Below are 13,245 nucleotides of genomic sequence, written 5' to 3'. Positions count from 1 at the left end.
GAGTGGTTTTGCTACCTCGGCTGGTCTGGAATCAGTCAACAAATCAGTGATCAGGTAGGAAAATGGCAGAAGTGGCAAAGATAAAATAGTTGGGCTTTACTATATTTAACCTCTTTTAAATTCATTTATTTCTTCTATTTTTGGAAATGTAAAACGAACAATATACCTCCCTCAGAGAATTATGTGGATCAAATGAGAATATTTGTAAAATACCTAGTCGAGTTCTGACCATAGTTATGGATGGTGCTTCGTTAGTAAGCACCATGAGTAAAGCACTCAACCTTTTTCTGAGCCTAAGATTCTTGATCAGTAAAACTGATGGTGATACTTAAACCTTCGAGGGTTGTTTTGAAGATTAGTGACCACATCTATAAAAAACCTGGCCTTGTAGGAGCTCAAACAGTGGTGGCTATCACAGTATGAGCATTAACTAGCTTGTGGGGCTGGAGGATCACACTGCCCTTATAAATCATGGTATCAAAGCTTCTTACAACCTTGGAAAGGATCCTATGAACCATACTGGTTTGTGTTTTGAAGAAGGATAAACAAAAAAATATCCTATCATTTAAAATACACAAGAAAAAGAAAAACCTGGCTTATCAGTACCTAGAATATTATATACAATTCATGTCACATCTGAAAAGATAGTCCAGGAGGAAGTGTCAGACTTAAGTTACTGTCATGTTAAGTTTATATAATCATTCTATTCTCTCTTACCTACAACTGCTACTTAGGACTATGTGCAAATGGCCCTTTTCCTAAATAAGCAGATAAGCTGGCATCATTGGCAAAACTTAGGCCCCAGGAGAGAGAATCATACTTAGGATTCTGTGCACTCAATATGACCAGCCGCTGACTAGATGGGAGTGAGTACCATGCAGTGGACTACTTGGGAAAGGTGGAAGTCCTTGGAGACAGGGAGAAATGGCCTGTCCCAGACTGCATGACTGACATAAGTCAGCCTCCTAGTCATCTCTCACAAGGACAGTTTCATCTGCAGGAGCCCTGTGTAGAGCAGTTTTAATTGTGGTGTCCCTGCAGGCCCATCCCGATGCCAGCCTCCATATGGGCTGCTGTCCTGTGGTCCCGGGGTTTAGCTTTTGTAGCTCTTGTGATCAGGTAGGAAAATGGCAGAAGTGGCAAAGATAAAATCAGATCAGCACCTGTGTGTCACCATTATCCATTGATGTCACTTATTGCATGGAACCAAAGAGCTTAATAGCCATATTTCCAGCTATAAGTTTTACCTTACAAAACAAAAAATATGTATGATGAAAGTGAGATACAGACGGCATGATTTCTAATTAAAAATGGAGCCTTTAAACAGTAGCATTGTTTTCTGTAAGTAGAAGTGCCAGAATTGAATTCTAGCTGCACCCATGCTCATGCCTTATATTAAATACTTTAAAGTTTGTTCTTGAAATTCAAGAAGACACCAGATCTTACCTACACAGTAATTTGCATTTACATAGCAAATTTAAGCTGATTTACACAAAACACTTAACATCACTAAATTCAATTTCTTAATGTTCCCAAGTGAGCCCTTCTGGTAAAACCTATCCAATAAAATTAAATTTCCAGTTAAAAAAAAAAACTTTTTTCCATAAATAGTGGGGGGCAGGGGAATCTTAAAACTAGGGAATCTGCTCTTAGCCAATCAGGTCATCAAATGTCTTTCAGACTGATTTTGGACCCTTTACTAATAACTGCATTTCTCAGGTTCTGCCTCTTCAGTTGTAAGCCATTCCCAAAAACTAGCCTTACAAAAGAATTTTTATACTGCTGTGATTACAGAGTTCATGATCATCAAAGAAACAAGCCTAATACACACATTGAACATCAACCCTCAAAAGAAAGTACAGTTTACCTTTGCAGCTGACACCCATGCAGTGGAAAATTCTCATATAACTTGACTTGCCAAAAACTACTAATAGCCTTGTAGTTAAAGCTACTGCTGAAGCCTTAATAACATAAATAGTCAATTAACATGTATTTTGTATGTTGTATATACTCTTCTCACAATAAAGTAAGCTAGAGAAGTAATGTTTTTCAAATTATTGCAAATCTCCCAAAAAAATTTCCAACTTATTCATTGAAAAAAATCTGTAAGTGGACCTGCACAGTTCAAACTCAGGTTGTTCAAGTGTCAGTTATACTTTTTGCATGAGTTGTGGCAGACATTGCTCGTTCTTCTCCAACATCCATTCTTCTCACATGGTTGTAGAACTTTTAGCTGGCACATAATGTCTAGTCTACTTCCCAGTCTCTCTTATAGCTGAGACCATATGACCAAATTATGGCTAAAGGGATATGAGTAGAAATGATACCTGAAACTTCTGGGTTGTGCCTTTAAAATTAAGGGGATTTCCACCCCCTTCCCTTCTTTTTTCTGTCAGTTAACTGAATGTGGTGATGAGCCGTCACTGACTACAAGAACAAGTGTGACACCCTAGTGATAGAGTGGTGAGACAAAGACCATGGGTCTGAACTAACACTGGAACTGGGCTGCTTAGGTGACAGAGAAATAAATGTCTCATTTCAGCCACTTTATTTTGAGGTGTTTCAGCAGTCCAACCCATATCCTAATGTGGGGTAAATGGAAGTTTTCAACCAGAATTCTGCCTGGCCTTGATAATGATAGGCATATAAGGGCCTGTTGGCATATCAATGTGATATTTATGGCGGCAGAGCCACCAGTCAGTCGGGGTTGCCAGTCTAGGGAAAGCGGTGAAGAGGAAATGACCATTTTCTCCTCCCCTCCATTCCCGGTATGTAATTGGTCAGTCACCTGCCAGTCACCAGGGACCTGCCCACAGAGTTCCTCTCAGAGGAAGGGGCTGGGGGACGTGGAGGCTTCCATGGCCGGAGAGAGAGCAAGAGCTGGGGAGTGTGGCCAAGCAAGAGGGGGAACAGAACACCGGGAAAGCAGAGCACACCAAGAAAGAGACTGAGCCATGAGAAAAAAAAGGCCTCTGCTCCCCAACCTACCCTTTCCCTTTTCTTCCTTCAGTCTCATCGGATTCATAGCCAACTTACCCTAGGAGGGGAACCCCCTTCCTCCCTGAACCACACTTTGGTGTAGTCAGCAGGATTCAGTGAACTCAAAGAACTGTCCTCATTGGTGTGATGTTTCAGCAGGCTGCCCCTATGGATGGTGGGGAGACACCCAGGGATACACCTGGGAATCCCCCTATGGGTGGTGGAGAAACACCCAGGGATCCCCCAGTGGAGATCTGGGGATTTGGTCCAGGGTGATTTGCCTCCTAGAGGAGTGGGCCCCTCCCCAGAATTGGGGAGGAGTGGGGATGCCTGAGGCAGTGGAGTTGGCCCTCCACAAAATAGGGGACTCCTTAGGAGAACTGAGTGCCCATGCAGTGGCGAGAACTGTGGGTTGGGTGTTTCTCACAGCATTGGAAAGGGTTACCAAGGAGAGAGATGCGCTTTGACAGGAAGTGGCAGAACAGGAACACAAGTTGCAGGATGGTATATGAAGGAAAGAAGACTACTAAAAACTGAGATTGCACTGCTGAGAAACATAGTGGCACAGGAAGGAGCAGCAGGAGAAAAAGCTGCTAGGCGCTGTGGGGGAAGTGAAGGAAGGGGTGGTGCCTTCAGCTCTGATGGTAGATGAGACATCAGGGGAGGTGTAGCTGGGGGATGAGGAGCTGGGGAAGGATTGAGAGGGTAGGGCTGAGCGTGGACCTGGACTCGCAGCCAGAGACACCAACCCCTCCCCTATTAAAAACCCACCCAGTTGTAGTTAAGAAAATAAAGACACAGCAACCATAGGTTCCTCAGGGAGAGGAGCAGCTTCCTCCCCAGGTTGTGGAGCACTCCATGCTCCCCCCTATACCCAGGCTGAGCTGGTGGATTTGAGCTCCCAGTCTCGGCAGAAGCCTTCAGAGCCTCTGCCCACATGGCTTTTGCATCGTTGGGATTCAGGAGTAGATGGTATTGTTCTGTCTGGGTCAGAAATGGGGAAACTGGCTTCCCCAACAACTCAACCCTCTCTCCGGAAGAGGTTACAAAATGCTCATCAGACCCCAGAGCTGCTGGATTAGCTGACAGTGGCACTCAACACTCAAACAAATATGATTTGCCAAATTTCCCTACTAGATGGCAGATGTATGCTGAGCTCCAACAGGTATTGCAGGAGTTGGGCATGAAAAATATCATCTACAGTATGGACCATCAGGGCCCAGATAAGGAGTTTTTCACCACAGGTATAAGAAATCTGGTGCTCCACACAGCTCCCCCATCCCTCTTTGGGTCCCTAGGGACTATTCTTGCCCCTCACTTACTCAGGGCAACCTATAAATGAGGTTACTTGTACTATAGCATATCTGGGAGGAGGGTTGAGACAATGAGGGCACGGAAGGAGATAAAATCTGCTATTGAGAGAAGAGTTATTAAAGGGCCCCATAAAGGTCTCAAGAACCCAGATGTGGGTTGATTTGATAAAAGAGGAGGGAGGGAAAGAGAAACTTGATGGAAAGCCCAATAAGATCTTGCTAGAGCTGTGGAAACACTTAAAGCCAGAGCAGTAGTTTCAGCCTCTGAGGTCTAAGAAATAGAAGTCAGAGACAAAGCCCCAGGTCCAGCCAGCGTGTCTGCAGGACTTCCTGGGGGAGAACATACAGACCCCACCTGGACCCTTGCTGGATAACGATTGAGTGCCACGGTTTGACAGGGGAGGGTCAAGGCACCCGCCTTGGGGGACTGGCTGGGGCATCTTGCACCAGTGGCCACATGTTGAGTAATTCAGTAAATTATTAGTCCCCAGTGAACATGTAGTGTGTCCTGCCTCTGGTGAACACAGGAGTTGAATGCTTCCTGATTTATTGAGACTCTGAGCAGTTTTCTGGGACACCCCCCCACCGCCACCCGCCACTGTTATAAATGGTTGCAGGGGTGGGGCTGAGTGGAACAAGCCTGAATCCCCTTGGGAATAGTGAGTCCAATATTGTATATGATGTTATGCTCACTTCTGATTCTCTAACAGATAAATGTGGCATTATTGCAAGAGGTTTTGGGTCTTGTAGGTTACTGAAGAGTATTTATCCTGCACTTGGCACAAATTCTGAGGCCCCTGTGCTGCTTGGCATGCAAGAGCATCAGATGGGGCTAGAATAAAATGTGTGCATTTACCTCCACCATTGCAAAACAGACGGTGAGGGCCATGGAGGCCTTGAGTGAGACAGACCCATCAAGGCCTTGTGAGCTGGATGTCCATGTGATTGGAGAAAGCTATGACTGAGCACTCTGGCAGCAGCTTGCAGGCCATTTGCCTTTGGCATCCCAAGGGAATGATGAAGCAGACAACTTGGTCCAGGGCAGAAGACAATGTAGCTTGTAGCCTGTCAGTAAGGTCTGCCTCTGACATTTGAAGAGGTCAGTAGAGCCCAGCAGGAGTGCATTGTGTGACCAAGTCCCACAGCAACCTAGAGACTACATGGCCTTGGACATTTCAACACACAGACCAGCAATAGCTGCCCCTTCTGGCACCTAAAGGGCAAGGCCTGGAAGTTGGCCTCTGTGTGTTCCTGGAGTAACAGCAGAGTGGCCTCCAAATATCATGGTAATGTACCCAAAATGGCAAGAAGGTAAGAGCATATTATGGGGGAGTTTTATTTTATCATTATGGCCAGTGCATGGCCTCCTATAGCCCTACATATCAACCCATCTGTAACTCCCACAGGGAAAGGGGTGAATGTTTGGTATGCCAGACCAGGACAGGACCACATTCCTGCCACTGTCCTATCACAGGGCCACTCTCTTACATACATCCTACCTGACTGACAAGATTTACCCGTGTTAGTAATATTAAAACATGTGTCTTATCACCCTTAAGGCTGTTCCCTTCTACAGTCTATGATTTGGGCACACCCCCTAGCCACAGTTGCTGCTTGCTAAGCATGCCTGGGGCTCCCTGCCAGTTCAGCTGCTGGCCTCCCAGGGAACATTCAGGCTATGGACTCAATTTGAGTAGGACTTTGAATGCAGCTGACCTCAGGCCTGAGGACTGTCATGGTTTTATTTTTATCTGTATCATAATTTCTGTTGTTATTTGTATGTTGTTAATGTGAGTACAGTGCTCTAGCTATCTCCCACAGGGGACATTGGGGAATATTGGAGGCACACAGATCGTGAGGCAAGAATTTTGGAGGAGTGGATTGTTGGGAAAATGGAAGTTTTCAACCAGAATTCTGCCTGGCCTTGATAGTAACAGGCATAATAAGGGCCTGTTTGCACATAAATGTGATATTTACTGCTGCAGAGCTGCCAGTACATCATAGGATTGCCAGTCCAGGGCAAGGGATGGAGAGGAAATGCGCATCCTCTCCTCCCCTACGTTCCTGGTACATAATTGGTCAGGTGCCTGCCAGTCACCAGGGACCTGCCTACAGAGTTCCTCCCGGAGGAAGGGGCAGGGGACTGGAAGTGGAGGCTGCCCTGGCTGGAGAGCAAGAGAGCTAGGGCGCGTGGCCAAGCGAGGTGGGGCAGAGAGTGCAGGGAGAGAGAGAGAGGAGCATACTGGGAGAGAGACTGAGCGATGAGAATAAAAAAGCCTCTACTCCCCAACCTACCCTTTCCCTTTTCTTTCTTCAGTCTCATCTGATTCATGGTAACTTGGCCCAGGTGGGGAATCTCCCTCCTGGAGCCACACCTAATTAATACTGAATCCTCACCCATTATTACTAGTCGGTCCCTTCACCCATCTATGTACAGCTCTTCCTTGGCTTACGATGGGCTACATCTTGACAAACCCATCATAGTTGAAAATACCCTAAGTCAAAAATGCATTTAATACACCTAACCTACTGAACATCATGTGCCTAGCCTACCTTAAATGTGCTTAGACACTTACATTAGTCTGCAGTTGGGCAAGATCATCTGACAAAGTCTATTTGAATTTCTCATTTAATTTACTGAATCCTCTACTGAAAGTGTAAAGAAGAATTGTTTTGTAGGTACGGAATGGTTCTGAGTGTATCTTTTATTTACTTTTGTGATCATGTGGCTGACTGGAAACTGCAGCTCGCTGCCCTGCAGCCCAGCCCAGCTCAGCATCACAAGAGGATCTTATGGAATATCACTAGACCAGGAAAAGATCAACATTCAAAATTCAAAATACAATTTCTACTGAATATCTATGGTTTTCACACCATCATAAAGTTGAAAAAAATCCTAAGTGGAACCTTTATAGTCAGGAATCATCTGTACGGTAAAAATCCTTTAAAGGGAAAATTATATCCCCAGGATCTGGGCAGGGCCCCACCAAAATTAATCTATATCAGTGTTTCAACTTTTTTTTTCATTATCACTCCCCTAAAGAGCCCTTTTTGGACATTTTTTTCCCTAATCAACCTCCCACTCCCATGAAATTTGAATACCTTAGTATACTGTATATCTGTACTTTAGTAACAAATATAGTTAAGATATTTTTCAACTTCAAGACCAATTTTCTCCCTTTTGTTGGGGGATTGCACCATGGATAATGCATATTCTTATATAAACGAACTGGTTGATGATACATATAGGGTAAGAAAATACAAACTTCATTTCCTGGTATCTTGATTGAAAATTCAAAAGGTAATCAAGAGATTGTGATTAAAAACTTCTCAGAGGTGGCTCTATTTGCTTCTCTATCACATGGGACTCACTAAAATACAGAATCCATCCAGTAGTCTCTACACAACTGTTGGGCTCATTTGTGTATTAGTAGCTTTCAGGACAGTTGCAATCAAAACTGTGAATTGTTATACACAAAAGAATCCTTCAGGCTAGTTTATCAGTATCCATGGTGGACTCAGGAACGTTTAAGGGGAGCACGTGATAAGTGCCAGTGAAAATCTAACCCAGTGCTAGATTAGCCATAATTTAAGGCATGAAAAAATATCTGAATTTCAGAGTGTGAGAAATATACATTTCTGGATGAAGTTCGACTTTTTCCTACAGAAAAACCAATCCCAAGCCAGACAATATGCCTTGGCATCTGTCCGTAGGAAATATCTACTTCTAGGATTTTTAGACACCTGTTGTGTGTTTGCCTGTTTTACAGGGAATGACATTAGAACAATCCAAAGGGACAAATAGGGAAAAAAAAAAAGTAAGGCCACTGGTTTATGGACTAGAAGAGCCAAAATCTAGGAATCGTCACATTTGGCAAAATCTGTTGTGATAAAGCATCACCATCTGCTTTAATTGAATAACTTGACTAATCATGTCCGCATTCAAAAATATGTAAGTACAACAGTTATTCTAAACATGGAAATGAAATGAAAAGGGAAGGTGTAGCTGGGAATGTAAATAAGTAGAGGTTAAGAGCAGCAGGTGTTAAAAGGAAAAATGAAACAAAATTGATGTTTAAATACTCTTTAACAGAGCCTGTGTGCCTATGCTAATCTGCCTATAAATTTCACTCTTCTAAACCACTACAAATCTAGTTAATACAAAGTTGATCAAAGTAAGAGATTAAAAAAAATCTCACAATATTTCATATACCTTTTCTTTATCTCACAGGGAAGGAGCAATATATTGATAAATATTTTTTAAAGGAGGGAGGGAAGGACTCAAGTGTAATATCAATTCCTATGCATCTGTGAGCACTGAGGAAGCTGATCCTTAGGACCCCACAAAGGTTCCCAGAGACCAAGCATGACAAACCAGGCTAGAAGAATGCCATTGACACACCCTATCTCTGTGTGTCTGACATGGGTTATACACAAGGAGTGTATAAAACAATGTGATGCAGGCAGAATATATTAGGGTTTCCATTTGCATTTACTTCAGCTAATGCACACAGAAGGAGAAGACAAAATTTTTTGTCTGATAAATGTGAAATCAAAAAGTTTGAAGATTACTGCTCCAACTTTTATCAGGACACTTAAAAAACCAACTTGTGGACAAGATGGCAAAATACGAATTTGATGAAAGTACCGTAGGAAAAACATATGTAGTGAGCCAAACTATCTTCACCTGAATATGTGTTCCTACAAAAGAATACTCAGCATTGTAAAGATCTCATTTCTCCCAAACATCCCTATAATTTTATACAGTTCCAGTAAAATTCTTCAGATTCTTTCTTGGAAACTGGTAAATGATTACAAAGTTTATACAAGCAAATAAATATGCAAAGCTTGCCAAGAAGTGTAATGAAAGGAAAATTGTTCTCCCACATATCAAAGCATTTTATAAGTAAACAGTAATTTAAAATATGTGGAACTGTTGCATACTAGTTCTTTTTAAAAATCATTTAAACATAATAGTGAGTTTACCAACAAGTATGTGATACAGGTAATTCAAGTCAATAAGGCAGGAATGATAGTGAAACAACTGACTAGCCAATTAGAAAAAATTATGCCAGACCTCTATCTCATCCATATTAAAAAGATGCACTATTTTTTAAAACTTCAAGAATATATTTAAAAATATTTACAGTCTTGGGATGAAAAATTTTCTTAAGCATGATGGAAAAACCAAGAAGCTAAGGATTATAAAAATAGAAAATCACTGCATAGTAAAAGACACCATACAAGGTACACAATGAGAAAATATCTACAAGGTATATGACAAAAAGGTATTATCCATAATCTAGAAATAATTCCTTCCTGTCACGACTAAATCGATGACTGGCCAAAGAACATGAAAAGACAAATCATGAAGAAATAGAGCCACTAAACCCGTTAACACTAACACACTTAAAATGATGTATCATTTGTCACCTCAGATGGGCAAAGATTAAAAATACTCGTTGGCAAGGAAAGGGAAAAATAACCAACATAATATATGCTGGTAGAACTGTAACGTAATAGAATTTTTAACCTTTTTGGAACATAGTTTGCCAATATTTATATTTTAAAATATGAGTTCTAGCAATTCTATTCCTAGAAATACATCTTCAAGAATTACATAAATAAAAGCATAGTCTCTACAGCATTGCTTGTAATAGGATAAAACTAGAAACAACCTAAATATCCAATTAGAGGGGAAAAGTTAAGTAATGACACTTCTATATGAAGGGTTATTACTGTATTGATGACCTATTATTGTGTAACAAATTACCCCAAACTTGGTGGCTTAACACAATAAACATTATCCTAATCGTTTCTGTGAGATATTCAGGAGTGGCACAGAAGGGTAGTTCTCTCAGGATCTCTCATGAGGTTGCAGTCCTTGAAGGCTGACCTGGAGCTCGCATATATTCGTCCAAGGTGACTCACTTATATGCCTGGCAAGGTGATCCTGTTGTCCGCCAGAGGCCAGTTACTGCCCATGTGGCCTTCTCCACAGGCTATTCACATATCCTCATAACATGGAGGCTGGGGTCCCCCTACGTGAGCAATCCAAGAGGCCACAGCTGAAACTGGGATGTCATTTATGAGCTGGCCTCAGAAGTCCCACAATGTCACTACATGGTGTTCTATTGATCACACAGAAAACAACTACGATTCAGTGAAAGGGGAGTGTACAAGGGTATAAACACCAGGCAGCAAGGATCATTTGACATTTAAAGGCTGAACAGTAGTTAAGTTAGAGTACAAAGAAGCCATTTATAAAAACTTTGAAGGAAATTTATGAATATTAAGTAGGGATGAGACTGGACTGGTAAATGGAACCGATCCATGACAGTACTTGTAAGCTATGTTGAGCCTGACTTTTTTACAAAGATAGTAAGTCACCAAAAGATTTATATTTTATTAAGATCAGTCTGGTTATTACATGAAGGGTGGATTGAGTGAGCAGGGCAGCAGGCAGGTAGAGAGGTAAGGCAATCAAGCTACTGAATTGATTCCAACAAGAAACAGTAACTTGGATTAAGAGAGATGGTGACAAATTGAACAAGTTCTGAACTACTTAGGAATAAGCCCAGCAGAAGTCATTGATTGGATATATGGATTACACAAGAGGAAGGAATCAAATTTAGCTCCTAGGTTTTTGACTTGCACTATTAGGTTAAGTGGGGCTCCTGGGAGGAAAAGCTGGGGGATTAGAAAACACTTAATTTTTAACATGTTGAGTTTGAGGTGCTTGCATACATGGAAATGTCCAATAGGCAGTGGATATACAGGAAATGGAGGTCAGGAGATTCCCTGGACACAAAACTTTATGAGGCATCAGAGAATCAGTGGAAATTATAGTCATGAGCCAGGGAAATCATTGATTTTTTTCAAAGGAAGAGGAGCTTACAAAAGAAACTGAAAATGAATTCCAGAAAGGTAGACAGGAGAAATACTAGGAGTCTTTTGTTACAGAAAACAGGAGTGATCAAGAGTGTTCATTTCACTAAGCCAAGCAATTTAAAATGGAACACTGTATATCAGACAGAAAAAAGCCAATGTAAAGGGAAAGCTGTCTCCCTTGGTCCCAAGGCATATGTTTTTATAGGAAGGATGTGAACAGTGTGGTGCTTCTCAAAGTGTGATGTACAAACACCTGAAGATTGTATTAAAATGCAGATTCTGGCTAAGTAGGGGGGGCTTGAGGTCCTGCATTCCTGAAAAGGTCCCAGGTTACTGACTTACACATTTTGAGCAGCAAGGTTCTTCCATAGCTCTCAAACTTTGCTGAGCTCAGACTCACACAGTGCACTTAAAACAGATTCTAGGCCCCTACCCTTATACATTACAGTATAATTTACATTTATACTTTTTTTTTACATTTCTAACAAGCCCCCTTGTTGGAGGGATGGTGATGCCTCGGGTGGGTCTCAAGACCATACTTGGGAGTTGCACTGTTCTAGACGACCACAGCGTAGCTGTTGCTGGCCCCAATAGAGGAAAGGCCAGAGAACCTATTTGGGTTTCAAAACATAATACAAACAACTAATCTCGTATACCACTGCAGTCACAGCCCATGACCAGGCCTCACTGGGGAAAAAGGCTCACTACTCCTTATTCACCATCCCCAGAGCTGGTGTATCAGAACGAAGGCCTCATTTACTTACTCATTCCCAAGACTTACTCTCATTAGTGGAAAACTACTTAAGAAGTTTCAAAGCTTTATCTTTTTTTTTTTTAGGTAATTATTTTTTATTGAAGGGTAGTTGACACACAGTATTACATTAGTTTCAGGTGTACAACACAGTGATTCAACATTTATATACATGATAATTCTAGGTACCAGCTATCACCATACCAAGTTGTTACAATATTTTGACTATATTCCTTATGCTATACATTACATCCCAGTTACTTATTTATTTTACAATTGGAAGTGTGTACTTTTTTTTGTGTGTGTGTGAGGGCATCTCTCATATTTATTGATCAAATGGTTGTTAACAATAAAATTCTGTATAGGGGAGTCAATGCTCAATGCACAATCATCAATCCACCCCAAGCCTAATTTTCGTCAGTCTCCAATCTTCTGAAGCATAACGAACAAGTTCTTACATGGAGAACAAATTCTTACATAGTGAATAAGTTCTTACATGGTGAACAGTACAAGGGCAGTCATCACAGAAACTTTCGGTTTTGCTCATGCATTATGAACTATAAACAGTCAGTTCAAATATGAATACTCATTTGATTTTTATACTTGATTTATATGTGGATACCACATTTCTCTCTTTATTATTATTATTTTTAATAAAATGCTGAAGTGGTAGGTAGATACCAGATAAAGGTAGAAAACATAGTTTAGTGTTGTAAGAGAGCAAATGTAGATGATCAGGTGTGTGTCTGTAGACTATGTGTTAATCCACAAAGTTTTATCTTAGTAAAGCCATTTTATAACATTAAAATAAGCACCTGCTATTGAGTACTCTTCCTTTTACTCAAGAGGGATGCTTGTTTCACCGTGCACACATTTTTTCTGAGAATGAGACAATTTTAGAAAAAGCTCTATAAAATTAACAAGGGGGAAAATTCTATTTAAGAAGGAATCAATTTACATAAGTATTTATTAAGCGCACACATCTTTTATGTAAGGCACCTTAAGGTGAAAGACTACAAACATACAGTCCCTGCTCTCAGGTCCCAACCATCAAAGAAACCATGGTGAAACATGACAAATGCCATCTGAACAAACAGCTGGCATTTATTTTTATTAAAGCCACCCAGCAGATACCTCATCTGTATTTGCACAGAAAGTGCTCTTGTTATTAATAGCAAGACACATGAAGGAGGAGAAAATAACAGGGGTGACTAGGATAGGCTTCGTGAAGTAATTCTGTGTTGGTATCAGCCAGATGGGCAGTCTTGTCACAGAAGGACCCAGAGGACCATTCCTTAAACAAAAAAATCA

The sequence above is a fragment of the Manis pentadactyla genome, chromosome 15 (assembly GCF_030020395.1).
Source record: "Manis pentadactyla isolate mManPen7 chromosome 15, mManPen7.hap1, whole genome shotgun sequence".
NCBI lineage: Eukaryota > Metazoa > Chordata > Mammalia > Pholidota > Manidae > Manis > Manis pentadactyla.
Note: the sequence above shows the minus strand (reverse complement) of the source record.